The sequence below is a fragment of the Triticum urartu genome, chromosome 7, assembly GCF_003073215.2.
Source record: "Triticum urartu cultivar G1812 chromosome 7, Tu2.1, whole genome shotgun sequence".
Lineage (NCBI taxonomy): Eukaryota > Viridiplantae > Streptophyta > Magnoliopsida > Poales > Poaceae > Triticum > Triticum urartu.
In genome coordinates this window covers 642,928,453-642,949,976 of record NC_053028.1, presented here as the reverse complement: position 1 = coordinate 642,949,976, position 21,524 = coordinate 642,928,453, and the positions used below count along the sequence as shown (strand labels likewise).

Below are 21,524 nucleotides of genomic sequence, written 5' to 3'. Positions count from 1 at the left end.
GAGCTTTAGGTCGTCAACAACAAAGCTACAAAACATGTTGGCACTGTAATGCCTAGACCGAACCAGTGGCAGGCACTGCAAGCGGGTTGCATGAAGATAAATGTGGATGCTGCAGCCCCGAGACACGCTAGGTGTGGTGCGGTCGGGGCGATCTGCAGAAACTCTGAAGCTTTTCTTGGGAGCATCGGTGCTTGTCTTCAGGTATATCACAGATCCACACACTCTTGAAGCACTTGCAATCAGAGATGCCTTGGCACTATTAGATGATCTTTATCAGAGGCAGATTCATGTGGCCTCTCATTGCAAAGTGGTGGTGGACGACTTGAAGAAGGAAAACGTATCTGCCTATGGAGCTATCATACATGAAATAATACGCCACTCGTCAGATTTTGATTTTTATAAATTTAGCCGTGAATTTAGGAACTCAAATTTTGAAGCTCACAACTTAGCTAAGCATGATTTATCTCTCGGGGGTGGCCGCCATGTGTGGTTGGGAAACCCTGGAGAATTTCCATCCGTCCTTGTAAACATTGTGATGAATTAATAAAAGCTTCGTGAGGTTATCTAAAAAAACCCAACAAATAAGAGGTTTCTAAAAAACATTTAAAAAGTGGTTATAAAGATTAAAAGGCTAAAACAAACATCCATCCAATTGATAGATAACTCTTATCTTGCCGGATGAATAAATAATCTGTTTTATATTTGAAATTCAAAAATAAGGAAAAATCCGGCCATCTACATAGATTAAATTATCATGATCATCAATTTAATTTTAGACATTTGATTGCTGAGATTTACACACAAAAAATTTCCGCGTACAACCTATTCAACACGTCAGATGTAAACAGTTGAACACGTCTATTTCATTCGACTCGTGTCTTTCCTATAAAAGATACTGTCTGAAATAGTCATGGGTAAGCTAAACTAGGTTTGCAAACTATGACAGCCAAACCAAGGAAATAGCTGGAGCAAAATTGCATGTGATGATGTCATCAATCCTTTATATACCTAAGAGAGTGGTCCCTACTAATTTATTTATCTTAACATACAAGGATGCAACATCAGTACATCACCATCCAATTATGGATGGAATAAGACCCACCTCAACATGCAACCATATATATAAGAAAAGGCCCCCCACCACAAGCCATGCATGGGAAAATATTTTTCATTTTATTATTCTACTTACATTCAATAAATATTTTACAAGTATACATAATCAAATGTAGTAAGCTGTATGTATTTTAATTTTTATTCATGTTTATTAATTTAAAAATTTATATTCCACACAATCAAATTTATATTCCACATTTCTTCAATAGATGAACTTAATTTTCAAAATCATCATCCTTTTTTTTAAAATTCATGTTGTTTTTAGTTTTGGTGAACTTTTTCTCCCAATTTGGTAATTTTTTCTAAATTTTATTCTTTTCAAAACTTGCTAACTTTTTGCAAGTTTTTGTAGTTCTTTCGGATTGATTAATTTTTTAGCATTTTTTGTGCCAAAATTTTATACTTATTAAAATTTGGGAATATTTTATTTTCAACATGAATGACTAATAATCAACCGGTCAAATCTATACCTACTAATAAAAAGGATATTGCTTTTTATCACCGTAATTTTCATTCGTCTAACGATTCGTTTGGTGTTTGGTCACTTCGTCTCGCGCTGGGTGTCGCCCGTATGGGCCTCAGCCCGACCAGCCAAATCGCAACCAAGTTTTTTTGGTCCGTCCCTCACGGCCTCGCGGTTTTTGTGCCAAAAATAAACTCATGTGGGAGTCGAACCCGAAACCTTAGACTTAGATTTAAGTCCCTTAACCAACTAGGCCACTATAAACTAGTGACTACAAAAGGTTGTATAATATTTATATATTATAAAGGAAGAATCCATACAACCGCATTGGGCCTTCGCCTGTGCTCCAGCGACTGGGCCAAATTCATCAGCGCGTGTAAACATCATCAACGGACGAAAAAATATATTTCATACCGAATAGTCTCACCTTGCTCCACAAAACTGAATCTTACCAATTTATATATGTTCAATGCCGTTGTCTGTCGTGAGCTAATCAAACGGGATCTCTAACATGCAAGGAAATCGTGGGTGTATGTGGGTTGCCTGATATTTAAATTTATATTGCGCATATTATGAAAGGAATCCTTGTGGGCTCAAAACAAGTGCATAATTAAAGAGTAAGGATTGTGGCTGGAGTAAATTTGATGAAATTGTGGGATGGAAAAAAGAGCATTATTAAAGATGAAGGGTTATCGTTGGAGTAAATTGAATGAAAAATTGTGGGCATGAAACAACTGTAAGGAATGATTGTGGGCTAGAAAAATAATGCATAATTAACAGTAAGAATTGTGGGATGGATTGATTAAAGATTATGCTTGGAGTAAATTGAGTTAAAAATTGTGGTCATGAGGTGGACAATGCCTCAAATCTAAAACCCAGCTCCTAGGCGAGAAGAAGATAGAGGAAACTCATGTAAGTGGCACGTTTTTTTGCTATTCGTCATCCTGAGTGAGGAATAGTTATTCTTCACCCCCTCTCTATTTTGACATCAATGCACCGTATTTTTATGTTTTGTAAATTTTGTCTTATTTTATACGTAAAAAGAGAATGTAAGAAAAATATATACTTACCATAAAAAATATTTTACATTACGTAAAATTACAAATATAAAAACATAGTGTAAACATACATAAAATGCGATTTTTCCTATATTTTTTAATTTTTTATACCAAATTTTATGTAGTGAATCAATATAAATGTAACTATTTGTATTTCAAACTTAATTTATTTATGAAGTGATAGTAAGATTACCTCGGATGAGGAATAACTTATTCTACATCCTGGGTGATGAATAGTATTATCAGAATAGTTATCCTGATAACACTTCCGCACTGCATGCTCAACGCGAGGGCACTGCACTTTCTTCAGCAAGAGCACTGCATTACAGAGACTAGTGAACTTCCCGTCGTAAAAAATGTGCACGCCGTGTTTTTTCGGTATTGTTTTTGCTCTAGTTTTTAATCGTTTATCGAAACGAGGCGTATGATATACCGTTGGAAAGCTATGGATTAGGCGCAACTTCGCCATGTTGAACACTTTTCGAAATTCCTCACGGTTTAAGAGCAGTTTTGAAAATGGTGCGGCCCATGACGAGTGGCAGCGAGCGTTTTTTCGCGTTTTTTTCTAAACCGCTCGTCGGAATGAAGCAAACGATACACTGTTGGATAGATATCGTCGAGGCGCATCTTTTTCATATCTATCATTTTCTCTAATTTGTTACGGTTTAAGAGCAGTTTCAAATTTACTAAATTGCGAAATTCTGTTTTTCAAATTTTTGAAATTTTTGGTATTGTTTTCGCTCCAGTTTTTTTAACCGTTTGTTGAAACGAGACGTATGATACGCCATTGGAAAGCTACGGACAAGGCGCAACTTTCATATGTTGAAATGTTTTTGAAATTCCTTATGTTTTTTAGTTAATTTTGAAAATCGTGCGGCTGATGTCGAGAGGCAGCGGCTGTTTTTTCATGAAATTTTTACAAACCGCTGGTTAGAATGATTCAAATCATACGCCGTTGGAAAGATATCGACGAGACGCAACTTTTTCATGTAGAACACTCTCTCTAATTCCTTACGGTTTAAGAACAGTTTTGATTTTACCGAAAAGCGGACACTCTGTTCTTCGCGAGACCAAAATCGTCGTATGTACTGCATCGGACAGAAGAACGCACTGCTTCAGACGAAATACCGCACGGCATCAGATGAGCAAGTGCACTGCATGGTTTCTTTTTGTTTAGACGTATTTTTTCTCGAACAAGAAAAGAAGAACGCACTGCTTCAGATGAAATACCACACTTCATTAGATGGGCAAGTGCACTGCATGGTTTCTTTTTGTTTAGACATATTTTTTCTTGGACGGGGAAAGAAGAACGCACTGCTTCAGACGAATACCACACTTCATACAAGGGTCAAGCAAACTACATACATTATTTTATTTTATTTATAAAAAATATGAACAAGAGTGGACCGCATTGACGACGGCAAGTGAACCCCAACACTCTTGAAAGTGAACCCCAACACTCTTGAGAGTGAACCTCATTACTTTCTTTTTACTAGTTTAAATGTCTTTCAACAAACACAACATAAACTTTTTAAATACATTTTTCCAAGTGAAGTGTACTTCAAAGTCCTTCGGAGTGGACTTCTTGTAAGACCGGAGTGCACTTTAGTTTCCTCTTTATTTTTCCTATATAGTTTAGTTCCCCCCTAGTGCACTGCATACATTTTTTTGGTTAATGAAATATGCACTGCAGGGATGACGCGAGTAGACTACATTTTTTGTTTGCACGCTACACATTACACACAAGCATTCATCCACATACATTTTTTACTCTATCTCGAACAATAAAACAAACTTCAGAAAAAACGACGACATTTCTTTTTTTTCTCCTTCGTACATGTGCTGCACTGCACGTCGATACAATCTGCACTGCAAAAAGAAACAAGCATTTTTTGTACTGCATCCGTGCGTGGTGATGGCGCACACAAGCACTGAAACGGGCCGTGACACCGGACGGCATGTGAGGCCATGGCGAACTGCATCCGAAGGCAAAAAAAAAAGAAGCAGCAAAAGACGCAATTTCTGGACTGCACGGGGCGCTGTTGCCGCCGTTCACCTTCAGCTCCATGATTGAAGGAGGTTGGCCTCCTACCTGCCCTTCCGGCGATGCCCTGTAACAAAAGAGAGGGAGATGGAGGTAGGGGGTAGAGGAAGGGCTGCGGTGGAGGCCCTGAGAATCGCCCGACTGCAGTCACCGTTGGCCTGACCTGCGCGCCCATGCGTGGATCTCGCCGTCGCGGCGGCGGAGAGGTCGTTAGAGGAGGCGGCTTGCGGGAGGCCTTGCCGGCTCCGAACTATCGATGGAGGGCCACGTCGGACCGCGGGTTTCCGGACCTGACGTGGGGAGGGAGGAGGCGCACCGCAGTGGAAGAAAGTGGTGGCAGCGGTGCACCGGCGTATAAGGTGGAGGGATCTGGGACTACTGGTGGCCGGGGCTGTGGGGGAGGGGTGCGGCGATGGTGGCGCTGTAGGTGGCCGGGGCTGCGGGGGAGGGGTGCAGCGGTGGTGGCGCTGTAGGTGGATGGTCGTGGCAGCGCGCCGCCGTGGAAGGAGGCCGACCACCGGAGAGGAGGGAGGTGGGCTGGGGCGGCATGGAGCAGGGCGGAGTGGCTGAGGTTGTCGCGGCACGGTGGGGGTGGGAGGTGGGTGATGGGCGGCTGTGTTAGATCGGTGGAGCTATTAGCAGAATAAGCGAAAGTGTTAATCATAATAAGGTCTTAAGGAGTGTTATCATAATAGACCCACCATATATATATAGTGTTACTATTCATCACCTAGGGTGCAAAATAGGTTATTCTTCACCTGAGGTAATCTTACAATCATTTCATAATTAAATTACGTTTGAAATTCAAAGTCACATTTCTATTGATTCACTACGTAAATTTTGACATAAGAACATAAAAAATATAGGTCATAAGACAAGAGAATTTGCAGTTTATGTGTATTTTAGACTATGTTTTTACGTTTGTAATTTTACATAACATAAAATATTTTTTACCGCGATTATATATTTTCTTACGGTCTCCTTTTGTGTCGGAAATAAGACAAAACTTACGGAACATAAAATTACGGTGCATTGATGGTAAAATAGAGAGGGGTGAAGAATAACTATTCCTCACCCAGGGTAACTTCGATCAAGCTTCGCTCTCTCAAATGGAAACACGACACTGCAAGCCCGGCTGATGCTACTATCATCAATGTTAGGAATATATAAATAGAGAGTGGCCACATGCATATTTTGTGTTGTAGCCTAGCTAGCTAGTTGCATATCTGCATATATCCATCTAGCCAGGAAATACGGTTCTGACACCCTGTCTAATGTATCCACTAACGGATCTCCACGTGCTCCCCTTTTTTTATCCTTTTATATCATTTGCCAAAAAATACATCATTTTTTCTTGAAGAGGTTTACAAAATCGATCATTCTGTCGTGCAAATTTGGTAAACCATGAAACATGCATACACAGCGTTGATATCATATATTAATGGGTGATTCAAATCTGCACCAGCCTTGTGTTGAGACAAGAAATGTATGGCCTAACTAGCTAGCAACCGAAGGACTATCACTGCAGAAAAGGTAGCATTACAATAATCACCAATATTTTAATAAAGCTGATTTACTGAGTACAACATTAGAAATATAACAAGAGTATGCCCGCAAAATCAGAATAAGGATAAGTCAATCTTGCAACATGCTGAAACCTCTAGTTACATCCCATAAGTTGATCTATGTAGAACTAAAACATTCAGGAAGGAAGAACTAGGAACATGGATACACCATTTCTTGTGGTGGGAAGCAGTACAAAAGTAAGATGCACCACAGTGTATAAAAACCAAACCATGATGGTGCAAATGGGCTAAAGATTCAATTGCGCTAGCATCTGATACACAGAATATAGGCTTACCAAGCGTAGTCAACCAATTGAGATCTGGATGGATCTTCAGAGTTCATACGACCTCGCCAAGGGGGCTTCAATTCAAATGAGAGGACGATATAAGAGATCCATCTAATTCAAATGGTTGGTTGTGGCAACGGCGGCTCGAGTGATTTTGAAAATTTTCGGGGTTATAAATAAAGGGAATTCGGCAACGACGGAAACCCTAGGTTATGAAGGGGATTGGTTCTACATGCTTATCTCTTCCTTATAATCTGATAATTAGCCTTAGCAACACACACAATATAATTCTTAATATTGTGGTTTGATAACGACGGGATAAAATGGGTCTTTCTCCATCATCAATGACACTAGATCAAAATGTATTGGGGCGAATTATCACTCACATGTGCGAGGTTTTGGTGTGATGATGCAGGGGGTGATCTCCAGCACGACCTTGTAAACGTGCAACTTGATGTTGTATTCTTGGTCCAGGAGCTTGAAGATGCACACATCCGACTTCTCTAGGTTGTTCTCCATGGCCAGCGCACCCCACCCAGCGCTGAATGCCGCGCGGGGACTCTCCCCGCCAGTGTACTCGTACCACACCTTCCACGGCTTCGCCTGTGGGTCCCACACTGTCATCTTCCTGCTCTCTTTGGGGAGAAATGTTTTCACGAACTTGTCCGGGATGATCTGTAGTTACAGGTCGATCACGATCAGTCAGTGAGCAATGCATTTTTAACGTATTGAAGGGAGAAATTGAATTGATAATTACCATGAAGTACGAGGCATAGACATCGTTGTGCTTCATTGCCTTGACGGTGAAGGGTCTCTCAGATTTGAACCTCCGTGCCCTCTCGATGGCATATTCCTTCTCCCTTTGAGTTACTGGATGCCTCTGTGACGTTAATCCCGGCCTTCTCATAACCTTGATGAGAACTAGTATAAAAAGATGGAGACTATCAGGATAGTTCACTTTAAGTTTGTTCTAACTAGTACTGGCAATATAATAAAAGGGCGCTCTTACATGAAGGAAGGAAGGAAGGAAGGTAGTAAGGAAGGAAGAAAGACATTTACCTCTGCCAGGTTGGTTTTCACCATTGCTCTTGTTGAACATCGGGAATTGATTCTACTTACTAAGCCTTTTACCAAAAGATTTGTGCCACGTGGTTAAGTCCGTGCACACGGATTCTGGCGCGAATACACTTGTATGAACTATATGTGGGTAAAGTTCATTAGCTCCATGACAAGAGCATATAGATAAGAACCATTTATAGTATAAGACCAGTGCTATGTAGCTAGCAGAGCATATTAATAGCTCGATGACACAACATCTAAGACATCTCAACCAGTATATGTGTGTGTGTGTGTAAAAAAGTACTACTCAATTTGAAATCGATTTGTTACCTGCCAAATTATCACTTGATGTTGTTTCTTCCGAAGCCGTTTTGAGGGGAACTCTTTTAGATGCTGAAGCAGAAGACCTGGTATAAACAATTGAAGGGACAATAGAGCTTTTTCCCTTATCCTTGGAGTCCTTTGATGGATGACTGGCCAACTCTGCTTACAATGGATGTGCACATAGGTTAGCTAGATAACAAGAGCCTATGAATCATGTGACAACATTTAACCATCACAATATATAGTTATATTGAAATTGATCCATCCAACGGTTATTCTGAATTACCTGCCAAATTGTCACTTGATCCTGCTGACTTAGAAGCAGAACGACCAGATGGAGACCTTATCTCCTCAGGCTTGGACATCATGGGTGGACGATGCTCAGATTCTTCTTACAGTTTGAGGTGCACATAGACAAATGTTAGCTCAATAACAAGAGCATACAAATAATTTTACAAAATCAAGCCATCTCATACCAATATATAGGTAAAAAGTACTACACATACTAATTATTTTTAAATCGATCGATCGATCAGAGGGTTCTTCTTAATTACCTGGCAAACTGTTGCTTGACGCTGCTCCCCCAGAAGATGGATCACCAGATGGAGCTTCAGTGTTTTTCCCCTCTGCGGGCCTGGACTTCTTGGATCGGTCCACTTGTGCCATGATATCATCAACCTTCCTAAACCTAGCCCTCTTCCCGACCACAAAACCATCGTCGGTCTTGCGTCGATCGTCCTGCTGTTGTTGCGCTGGTTCTAGAGCATCGTCGCTGCACATGCGATGTTCACAGTCTTCCTCATTCCCAGAGTTTCTGATAACATGTCTTCAACTTCCTCTGCCTCTTTACCTTCTAAAGAATTTTCTTCTTCTTTTGAAGATTCATTTTGTGGTGTACCTTCTGCACTGGTGCCAGTGTGAGCGTCTTCTTCTTGCGGGCCAGTACCATCTGCATTGGTGCTCGTGAGCCCTTTGTCTTCCTCTCTGGCCATGTCGATGTCCTTGTGCTGCGGTTGGGTGAGAGACGCGTACGGAGCCTCGTAGGACGATGGCAAGAAAACCATCACCGAGAACTGTGACTGCCCGTCGTAACGGAATACCAGCAGGTAGCCATACCCGACACGATGGTCGGAGAGGAACTCCTTCCATCCACGCGCAAAGCATAGCTCCCCGGATGAAAGAACATGCGGTGCCCCCATGTTTGGTTTTGCTAATTGATGACAATCTCTATGGACTAATGCTTTCCTTGAGTTATATTTGAAGGTTTTGTCCATAGGCTTTTCTTGGAGTACATGTGTTGGTTTCAAGGAGAGTTTGTGTCGACCAAGGTGCTATTCAAGGAATTATCCAAAGATTGGTCATTTGAGAGTTGAGCTTATTGCAAGCATGTCTTGAAGAAGAAGATTGTGTGATCATTCATGTTTACCTTCAAGACATCATCCAAACGAAGAGAGTTGGAAAGATTCAAGGTTGATCAAGACTAAGTCAAGAGTAAATCAAGTTGATCAACTCACAAAGAGTAGAAGATGTACCGAGAGGGATCAAGTGATCCCATGGTATGGTAAGCATTGTCCATTGCACTTTGTGTACTAACCCATGGTCTATGTGAGAGTCTATGTGGGGTTAGGTACGTGTCCATGGGCTTGCGTCAAGAGGATGATATCATACAACCCATGGGAAGGATGACATCAAGTGGTGATCGTCATCAAGATTGCCGTGTGCAATTTCAAGTGGAGAATCACGAAGAGATCAAGTGCTTGAAGCTTGCCATCCATTGTGGTGTCAATGGACTTGTGAAGATGTGCCGAAGAGTGGCTCACCCATAGTGGAGTATGGGGGACCAATCATCTAGTCTTCATCGACCCAACGCAATCAAGAAAGGTGGTCCATCTTGAGGAGGACAAGATCGTCATCATCTAACTCAAGTGGATCATGTGCAAGGCAAAGGTTTTCCCTTAATAGGTTTTCTATTTTACCGGTCTCATGGTGGTAGTTGGGAGACCGGGTTATAGGATCGATAGCCGTACTATCAAGGGGGGCTCTCAAGTGAGTAGCTTGATCGTATCGTTCGTCGAGAGCTCAAACCATTGCATCCTTGCATCATGTTTCTTGGTTCTTGTTTGGTTCTCTTTGTGAGTCTTAGAGCTTATGGTCATCTTGATGACAAGCTTGAGTTTATCGAAAACGGAGTTCGCATGCATCTTCTATGATGTTCTCGGTGTTGGAGGTTTTACCGGTCTTTTCCGAGGAAGGGTTCTCACCATTTTCTTATGGGCCTTTTCTCATTTTCTTCTTATTGTTATTTCTTTGAATATTGTGTTAGCCCTTGTCGCTAGCTTTCCAACAAACTTGGTTTCATCGAATTCGGAGTCCGTTTGCAAAAGTTGTGGCAGTTTTGGTGTTCTGAAAAGGCTGCAGCGGTACTACCGCGAATTGGAGCGGATGTAATTTTTTACTACCGCTCCAGAGAAGTACTACCGCGGCTCCTACAGCGGTAGTACCGCTCCGGACCAAAAACTCGTCCCAAGTCTTGCGGTGGTAGGTCCGGATGTATTTTTTTAGTACCGCTCGCAAGCAGTAGTACCGTTACCATTTGCGGTAGTACCGTGAGGTCGAGCGGTAGTACCGTGGGGACGAGCGGTAGTACCGCTCCGGCGGTTCTTCTGGCCTTTTGCCTCCTCGTTGTTGTTTTTCAAAGGGGTACTTCCGCCCTAGCGGTAGTACCGCTCCTTGGAGCGGTAGTACCGCTCTGTGCGGGCTGTGAGCATAACAGTTGGTTTTTTCCCCACCTATAAAAGGGGGTCTTCTTCCCCAATGAACCTTATCCTTTTAGCTCGTGTTCTTCCCCCATTGTTGACCTTCTTCGAGCTTGCTAACTCTCAATCCCTCCAATGATTCTTGCTAATTCTTGAGGGAAAAGAGAGAGGAGATCTAGATCCACGTTTCCACCAATCACTTTCTCCTATAAGTGAGGGGAACCCCTTGGATCTAGATCTTGGAGTTCTTTGTGTTCTTCTTTCGTTCTTCCTCTCATTCTCTTCCCTAGCATTAGTTGCTTTGGTGGGATTGGGAGAGAAGGACTTGGGCACTCCGTGTGCCCTTGCCATTGCATTTGGTGCATCGGTTTGAGTTCTCCATGGTGATACGTGGAAGCGAAGTTTGAGAAGCTTATTACTATTGGGTGTTTGGGCACCCTAGAGCTTGTTCCTCTTGGGTGCCTTGGCGCCCTAGACGGTTGGTGGTGTTCGGAGCTCAATCATTGTGGTGTAAAGCTCCGGGCAAGCGTCGGGGTCTCCAATTAGGTTGTGGAGATCGCCCCGAGCAATTTGACGGGTACCGGTGACCGCCCCCAAGGGTTGCCAAAGTGTACATGTTCGGTGACCGCCCCCAAGGGTTGTCATTTGTACGGGTTCGGTGACCGCCCTCAAGGGTGCCTTAGTGGAATCACGGCATCTTGCATTGTGCGAGGGCGTGAGGAGATTACGGTGGCCCTAGTGGCTTCTTGGGGAGCATTGTGCCTCCACACCGCTCCAAACGGAGATTAGCATCCGCAAGGGGTGTGAACTTCGGGATACATCGTCGTCTCCGCGTGCCTCGGTTATCTCTTACCCGAGCTCTTTACTTATGCTCTTTACTTTGTGATAGCCATATTGTTTCTTATCATATATCTTGCTATCACATAGTTGTTTATCTTGCTTAGTATAAGTTGTTGGTGCACATAGGTGAGCCTAGTTGTTGTAGGTTCTGTGTTTGACAAATTAACCGTTAGGTTTATTCCGCATTTGTTCAAGCCTAAACAGTAATTATTTTAAAGCGCCTATTCACCCCCCCTCTAGGCGACATCCACGATATTTCAATTGGTATCAGAGCCTCGTCTCTCTTTGTTAGGCTTAACCGCCTAGAGAGTAAAGATGTCGACTAGGGGATTAGGATTCTCTCACACTCTTAGTTTCGATGGCACAAATTTTGATGTTTGGGTAATTCGCATGCTTAATCTCTTTAGGGTCATGGACCCAAATTTAGAGCGAATTGTAGATATGGGTTTTTCTCCTCCAAAGGATCCTCAAAGATTATCTTTAGAGGATGAGAAAAACTCTTATCTCAATGCTTAAGCTTCTAATGTGCTTTTCGATGCTTTGAGCAATGTAGTTATATTTCAACTCATGCCATTCCGGGATGCTCATGAGTTGTGGACAAAGCTTCATGATAAATATGGCGTGTCCAAGTTTTGTGGGGATGATTGTTCTCCCTCCACATCCGGCCGTATAGTCTTCTCAACTTCTTATACTTCACCTACATGTGGCTTGCCACAAGGTAATGATATGGTGAGTAGTGTTGGTCATTGCAATGATGATAGTATGTTCATTGTGGATGATCCTTCATCACTATCTTATTGCAATGCTCCTTCTTTGGGCTTTAACACTTCGAGCACTCCAAATGTTTCACATGCTTGTGTTGATAGTCCTTGCATATCATGTAGAAATTGGTTGACTAAATCCCATGATGATATGTTTACTATGTCTTGTTGCCATGATAAAAATGCATATATGTCCTCGAATTGTTGTGCTAACAATGTAGAGGAAACCCAACACCCCATGGAACAAGATGTGGTCTTGAATGGTGCTTCAACGGATCCTTCATCATCATCTATTGCATTTTGCCTTATGGCCAAGGCTTCAAAGGTATCTCCCACTTTGAATCCCAATATATCTTGTGATGATGGCAAGAGTGATGATGATGTTGATTATGATGAAGAGAATGATAATGTTGCCTCCTTAAAAACTAAGGGGGAAATGATTTTTAAAGCTCTTCACGAAAATAAACTTGCTCGTTCCAACTTCATGGAAATCATGTCTCTTGCCATTGAAGGCAAGAAATACATTGAGGAGTTGGAATCTCATCTAGAGGAGCATGAGGTCACCATTGAGAAAATGGAAGCTCATGAGCGTGATTACGCAAATGAGATCGCGGAGCTATCTCAAGCTCTTGAACATGAACAAACCACATCCGAATCTCTTGAGGAGACCTTTGCTCTAGAATTATCTAGAATAAATGAATCTCATGATAGAGCACTCGAGGTGGCCAATGATTTCAAAACTAAAAATGCTAAGCTTGAAGTTGCTCATGCTAGACTCCTTGAGGATTTTGAGCACCTCGAAAATGGCTCAAGGGTCATCAAGGGTGAGCTCATCAAACTCACCGAGTCTCATGCTCAACTTAAAGCTTCATATTCAAAAGAGCTTGCCAAGTTGTCTTCTCCTCTTGTTGCTAATGATGATGCTTGTGCTACTAACTCTATCTCTTGTGAAGCATCCATATTAAAGGAGAATGTTGAGCTAATGGCTCAACTTGAGTTGCTATCTAGCAATTATGGGATGTTGGAAGAAAATCATGTAAACCTCACAAGCTCTCATGATGATCTTCTAGTATCCCATAATGTGCTAAAGTTAGCTCATGAGGCCATGTTGCTAAGGTAACATCTAGTGAGCCTCTATGGATACTAGCACTACTTTTGGTCAAAATGCTATATTGCCTTGTGCTAGTCCTCGTGATTCATCCATGCATAACATTGGTACATCTTGTGATGAATTGCTTTCCTTGCCTTGTTGCTCTAACGATGAAGCTTATACTTCCTCTAGTACTTGTGTTGAGACTAACCATGCAGAGAAAATCAAAGATCTCAACGCCCAAGTCACTTCTTTGAAGAAAGACTTGGAAAATAGTCATGAAGGAAAATTCACACTCAACAATATCTTGAGTGTGCAAAAATCCCCCAATGACAAAGGTGGACTTGGATTCAACTCCAACAAGAAGAAGAAGTCCAAAGTGAACAAAAAGAAGGGCCAAGAACAAGTCAAGAATTCGGCCAAGATTGTTTGCTTCCAGTGCAAAGTAGAAGGGCATCATGTTAGATCTTGCCCATTGAAGAAGAAGGCCATTAGTGACAAGCAACAAGGGAAGCGTCCACAAGTTTGATCTCATGCTCAACCACAAGTTGAAGAAAGTCCTCTTCCCAAGAATCCTCAAGCTAATGCTTCTCAAGTTGAGAAATCAAGTGAGAAGAAAGTGAAGAGTAGACGTTGCTACTTATGTCGTGAGAAAGGTCACCTCGCCTCTTCATGCACTAGTGGTAACTTATCCAACCCAATTATTATTGATGATATCTATTCTCTTGGGAAGGATAAGGTTGGCAATGTGTTTGCCAAAGTTGTTGGTACTCAAAGTGGTGTCAAGAAGAGAACCATTTGGGTAGCCAAGCCTATTGTGACTAACCTCTTAGGACCCAACTTGGTTGGGGACCAACAAGCTCAAACTTGATCAATAGGTGTTGTTGGAGGGCATTGGAGACTTGGCTACTTTATGAAGAATTAAGGGGACTTCATCATTCTAATTGTCTCAAGCCAAGTTATTCGAATTATCAAGTTTCTATCTTATATCCAATGTTTCTCTATGCGGTAACTCGTGCTTAAAGTGTTTACATTGATAGTTACTTACCCCTTTGCATGTTTGGTTTTGTTCCTTGCATGTGTTTGTATATGTTGTGCTTCCAACTTGATTATCTTGAGCAATCAAGTATGTGTGTGTTGGTTTGCACATCATGTACGTGTGTGTCATGCATTGAGCCTTTTGCATCTTGTTATTTTCTTAGTTGGCCCTTGTGAGAGATTAATGGAATATCCCATTTTGGGGGAGTGATGTGCTTTGTGCACCTCACAATCCTATATATGTGTGTACATGAGTAATACCATATAGTATTGATATTTCTAGATTATCTAGTCGCTATGTGGTATGTCTTCTCATGAGAAATTCAAATTCTATATTGTCCATTAATTATCTCGTGTTGGATCATTTTTTTGCCTCTTGTTTATCTTTAATTGGTATCACATTATGGGGGAGTAATATGCTATGTGTATATTACTAGCCTAGAAAATGTGTACATTTGAGATATTGTCACATAGAATTGATATTGTAAATTATCTTGTTCCTAGGTGGCATGTTAGCTCTACAAGTTGCAATTTGCTTTTTGTTTGGTGTGAAGATGATGTCGGATATCCTTGTTATCTACCACCGGGAATTATTTCCAAATACTTCTTGTCTTTTGACAATTGGTACTCACTTATGTGTGGTAGAAATTATTGATCATCTTTACATTGGCCTTTGCTTTTATTTGCTTTATCTCTTGCCTAGGATTGTGTCAACTCCCATTGTATTCCATACCACTTGTGGATCTTGTTAATTTCTTGACCTTGTCTAGTGTTTTCTAGATATAGTGAAAGTGGTGATCCCACCTCGTGCATTTTGTATTCAAATGCAAATTCTCTATAATGCACTAGGCTTGGGGGAGCCATCCTATTCTCTATAAAACACTCATCTTGTGATCCTTATCAAGTGTGTGTTTGTGGAAGGCAAGCCGTTTCTTTTTGGTGCTTTGTGCCATCATGAAACTCTGTAGCGGGCTTGGTTTGTTTGGAACCATTCTCTCTTTTGGGAGTTTGACATCTTTTTTTTTGAGTGTATCAATGGATATCTCATTCCTTGATGTATCTTTTATGGATATCCTCCAAGTGATGATTTATTCATTTGGTATCTTTTCTTCGCTTGGTATTTCTTTGTCTTTTGGTCTTGCTTCTTGAAAGTCTTGAGCATGCATATTTACTTCTTGTAGTTTCTTTGGCATGTTTTCTTTCTTTGACCCAATATATAGGGGGAACTCCAGCAAGTCTCAAATTGGATGAGATGTGCATGAAATTCATTTTCATATCTATATGCACATATTTATGTGGAGTTTGTCCTATGTGTTGTTGGTTCTCTAACTCTTTGGTCCCAATGAGTTTGGGTACCATTTTGTTTGTGTTGTTGTTCTAGGAACAAGTGGAGATGCATTGGATGCTCGGCTCACTCACAAGGAAGGTGGTGTCACCATGTGCTTATTGGAGTCAAGCTAGGATGATTAATGAACTACTATCTACCTTTAATTGGCATCTACTACATCCATCCAATGGTATCTCGGTAACAAGTATCATCATCTACTTCATGCACACATTTCTTGCATCAACCTTTCGTAGGTTGTATCATGGCATGTTATCCATTCTCTCTTGTGATACTTGTTTCCTTTCTCAAAGCATCCCAACAATGATGTCTTGTTGCTAGTTGTGATGTCTTTGATGTTCGTGTGGTTGGAATTCATTTATATGCAATAAGACCATATCTAGCCTTGTGCTATGCTCTCAAGCAAATATCTTATTGGTATATGTATGACTTCCGTTTGGATATCTTGTTCCTTCATGTTGTAACTATTTCGGGTGTACATCCTTCTTTGTAGATATATATCATCATGATTTCGTCTACCTAGAACCTTATACACTTGAGAGAAATTACATCTCTAGATGATATCCTTTCTTTCACGCCCACCTTGCCTTTCTTATGTTATTTCTTTGGTGGCTCCGTGAAAGCTTTTGCCTTGAGTGCGTATTGTATCTCGTTGCATCTTGATGCACTCTTGTGTGGTGAAGATTATTTTCCTCATGCTTATCTCTACGAGGCTTTTTCCATCTTAATTGGTATCCCTCGTCTTGATGAGGCTTTCATCTTCTATCTTCGCCACGGGTTGTCACAAGCATAGGTTCTTTATATGCTTATTAGTTAGCTTGTGAACCCATTTGCTAGTTGTATGTGGGAATGATAGGCCTTGCACTGTGTTGCCTCATTTTTTCAAGACTTTATTGATGCTTAATGCTCATCCGTACATTAGTCTTCTCAAGTGCATTGTCTTGACTCACACACATCATTTTGGTTGAGCCCATTCTTAAGTTGCCTTTGTCACTTATTGCTCAACCATGTGTTTGTTACATGTACTAGGCTTAGTTTCCTATATGCTCACTTGCACTTGTTGTAAGTTTCTATTGATTTTGGGGGAGCTATGATCCTATTTTGTGCACTTTGTATCCAAATACAAAGATTCTTATGTGTGCACAAATCATGGGGAGCTTCTCTAGTCTCTTTAGAACACTCCTTTGCTCTTATCATAATATCCTTTATTCATGTAGCTCGTAGGATCTTTGGCCTAGTTGGTTCAATTGGTATCTTTTGATAGCTTGCTTCAATTGGTATCTTTTGATTGCTTGATTGCTTGTTTCTCTCTTTGTTATGTCCTTGTGGCATATCTTTCCTTTAGCAATCTTGGTGCCTCAATATAGTTGGTCTTCCTCCAAGTATTACCGTTGGATATGTGTATTGCATTCCACTCTCTTGTTGAGAAATACACAATTTATGGAGGAACACAATTTATATTGGCCTTCTATGCTTTTCGCCCATTTTGGCAATCGATGCCAATGGGGGAGAAGTTTCAGAGAGTTTTGTGGAGAAGTCTTCAGAGTTTTCTCCTAGCTTCGGTTTTGTTCCAAAGCATTTGCATCTCCTACACATGCATTATTGGTTATTGCATTGCTTGGTGATGCATAATTCCTTGTATAAACTCTCGTGAAAGTGATTGTCATCAATTACCAAAATGGGGGAGATTGAAAGAACATGTGGTGCCCCCATGTTTGGTTTTGGTAATTGATGACAATCTCTATGGACTAATTCTTTCCTTGAGTTATATTTGAAGGTTTTGTCCATAGGATTTTCTTGGAGTACATGTGTTGGTTTCAAGGAGAGTTTGTGTCGACCAAGGTGCTATTCAAGGAATTATTCAAAGATTGGTCATTTGAGAGTTGAGCTTATTGCAAGCATGTCTTGAAGAAGAAGATTGTGTGATCATTCATGTTTACCTTCAAGACATCATCCAAACAAAGAGAGTTGGAAAGATTTAAGGTTGATCAAGACTAAGTCAAGAGTGAATCAAGTTGATCAACTCACAAAGAGTAGAAGATGTACCGAGAGGGATCAAGTGATCCCATGGTATGGTAAGCATTGTCCATTGCACTTTGTGTACTAACCCATGGTCTATGTGAGAGTCTATGTGGGGTTAGGTACGTGTCCATGGGCTTGCGTCAAGAGGATGATATCATACAACCCATGGGAAGGATGACATCAAGTGGTGATCGTCATCAAGATTGCCGTGTGCAATTTCAAGTGGAGAATCACGAAGAGATCAAGTGCTTGAAGCTTGCCATCCATTATGGTGTCAATGGACTTGTGAAGATGTGCCGAAGAGTGGCTCACCCATAGTGGAGTATGGGGGAGCAATCATCTAGTCTTCATCGACCCAATGCAATCAAGAAAGGTGGTCCATCTTGAGGAGGACAAGATCGTCATCATCTAACTCAAGTGGATCATGTGCAAGGCAAAAGTTTGCCCTTGATAGGTTTTCTATTTTACCGGTCTCATGGTGGTAGTTGGGAGACCGGGTTATAGGATCGATAGCCGTACTATCAAGGGGGGCTCTCAAGTGAGTAGCTTGATCGTATCGTTCATCGAGAGCTCAAACCATTGCATCCTTGCATCATGTTTCTTGGTTCTTGTTTGGTTCTCTTTGTGAGTCTTAGAGCTTATGGTCATCTTGATGACAAGCTTGAGTTCATCGAAAACGGAGTTCGCATGCATCTTCTATGATGTTTTCAGTGTTGGAGGTTTTACCGGTCTTTTCCGAGGAAGGGTTCTCACCATTTTCTTATGGGCCTTTTCTCATTTTCTTCTTATTGTTATTTCTTTGAATATTGTGTTAGCCCTTGTCGCTAGCTTTCCAACAAACTTGGTTTCATCGAATTCGGAGTCCGTTTGCAAAAGTTGTGGCAGTTTTGGTGTTCTGAAAAGGCTGCAGCGGTACTACCGCGAATTGGAGCGGATGTAATTTTTTACTACCGCTCCAGAGCAGTACTACCGCGGCTCCTACAGCGGTAGTACCGCTCCAGACCAAAAACTCGTCCCAAGTCTTGCGGTGGTAGGTCCGGATGTATTTTTTTAGTACCACTCGCAAGCAGTAGTACCGCTACCATTTGTGGTAGTACCGTGAGGACGAGCGGTAGTACCGCTCCAGCGGTTCTTCTGGCCTTTTGCCTCCTCGCTGTTGTTTTTCAAAGGGGTACTTCCGCCCTAGCGGTAGTACCGCTCCTTGGAGCGGTAGTACCGCTCTGTGCGGGCTGTGAGCATAACGGTTGGTTTTTTCCCCACCTATAAAAGCGAGTCTTCTTCCCCAATGAACCTTATCCTTTTAGCTCGTGTTCTTCCCCCATTGTTGACCTTCTTCGAGCTTGCTAACTCTCAATCCCTCCAATGATTCTTGCTAGTTCTTGAGGAAAAAGAGAGAGGAGATCTAGATCCACGTTTCCACCAATCACTTTCTCCTCTAAGTGAGGGGAACCCCTTGGATCTAGATCTTGGAGTTCTTCGTATTATTCTTTCGTTCTTCCTCTCATTCTCTTCCCTAGCATTAGTTGCTTTGGTGGGATTGGGAGAGAAGGACTTGGGCACTCCGTGTGCCCTTGCCATTGCATTTGGTGCATCGGTTTGAGTTCTCCACGGTGATACGTGGAAGCGAAGTTTGAGAAGCTTATTACTCTTGGGTGTTTGGGCACCCTAGAGCTTGTTCCTCTTGGGTGCCTTGGCGCCCTAGACGGTTGGTGGTGTTCGGAGCTCAATCATTGTGGTGTAAAGCTCTGGGCAAGCGTCGGGGTCTCCAATTAGGTTGTGGAGATCGCCCCGAGCAATTTGATGGGTACCGGTGACCGCCCCAAGGGTTGCCAAAGTGTACAGGTTCGGTGACCACCCCCAAGGGTTGCCATTTGTACGGGTTCGGTGACCGCCCTCAAGGGTCCCTTAGTGGAATCACGGCATCTTGCATTGTGCGAGGGCGTGGGGAGATTACGATGGCCCTAGTGGCTTCTTGGGGAGCATTGTGCCTCCACACCGCTCCAAACGGAGATTAGCATCCGCAAGGGTGTGAACTTCGGGATACATCGTCGTCTCCGCGTGCCTCGGTTATCTCTTACCCGAGCTCTTTACTTATGCTCTTTACTTTGTGATAGCCATATTGTTTCTTATCATATATCTTGCTATCACATAGTTGTTTATCTTGCTTAGTATAAGTTGTTGGTGCACATAGGTGAGCCTAGTTGTTGTAGGTTCTGTGTTTGACAAATTAACCGTTAGATTTATTCCGTATTTGTTCAAGCCGAAACCATAATTATTTTAAAGCGCCTATTCACCCCCCCCTCTAGGCGACATCCACGATCTTTCACCGGAGATTTTAGCCAGCTCTATGGGCCATTTATTCCCGCTTGGACCTCTCAGGGAAACCATTGATGTACAATCTTCCAAGTATTTGTGGAATCCTACTGGAATGGTGTGGAACATATGTAGTCATACAAATTAATTAATAATGGCTGAAAACATGTCGAGCACAACCCAAACATGCATATATGGCATTTAACCTTTTCTTCCTATAGTCCAATCCTAGCTATCATTCACTGCTCAATTGGCATTATATTTTGCAGAAATAGTAGTTATGTCTCTTTTATTTACAATCTACATTTTTTGTAAATACAAAAAATATCAACTTTCATGAAGTAGTTTATATTTTGGATATGTTATCTCTTTTATCCTTCTCAATGGTAGAAACAATTGTATAGTACATGTTTCAAACATATCATTCACAAATTGAACAAAGAATCTATTGGGTGAAATAGATTATATATGTAAAAAATTAACTCTACCAAATTAGGGAGCACCATTCCTAAATGTGAACCGCAATGGAAAAGATAACCTTCACAACAATCATGCAAAAATACAGTAGGTAAAAATGGGACAGCTAAAATGAGTTAGTCCCTTTCTTAGTTGTTATGAATCAAGAAAACCTACCATGTGTTCCATAAATGAATAGGATATGGGCACCCTAAAGAAGTGAGGGCAATTTTTTTGGTCATTCTGGTCCTTCTCATCCCTTTCCTTCGAATCCTCTTCCTCTTTACCATTCTCCTTCCTTCCCTTCTGCTCATTTATCTCCTTTTGTTCCTCCTCTTTCTCTTCATCAATTTCTTGTTGCCCCTGCTCTTCTTTCTCATTCTCCTCCTTTTTCCCTTATGTGAGTTCTCCTTCTTCCCATTTTCCTTTCTTTTCCTCCAATCCTCTCTCTCCTCCTCACCATCCTTCTGATCAACAACTCTCATTTTCTTCTCTTTCTCCCCCTTGTTCTTAGCTATCTTCCTCTTCGATGAATTTTGCTTTTCCTCTGCTTTCTTATCACCTTCAACTTCATTTTTCTTCATTTTCCCTTTCATGATAATATTGTCATCTTTCTCTTCTTTTACCTTGACCTTATTATCTACCATGCCCATAGTGTTATACTGTTTTTGATGATGTACCATGATTGGACCTTTACTGATGGCATGTACTTCTCTATCTGCAATACAATAGGAGATATATGGCACATTAGCAGAATATAATACTTCTGTAATGGTAACAATGGCATGTAATACTCAAGTTTCACTCGAGGGCTGAATCTACATATGAAATGCTTTCCAAGTTTGGAATTTTGTTCTGACTATTCAATGATTATTCCAAACTACTTAGTTATTTTCAAGAACACTCATACAGAGTCCTTATCTTACAGATTTAACAACCAACATAAATATAATTGCCATATAAGATCTTCATGGAATAAAATAGAACACT

At 41.4% G+C, this 21,524-nt stretch overlaps 1 pseudogene; it reads right to left on the bottom strand.

Moving 5' to 3' along the window:
- Positions 1 to 6,908: 6,908 nt before the first annotated feature.
- On the bottom strand, positions 6,909 to 21,213 carry LOC125525358 (annotated as a pseudogene).
- Positions 21,214 to 21,524: the final 311 nt, after the last annotated feature.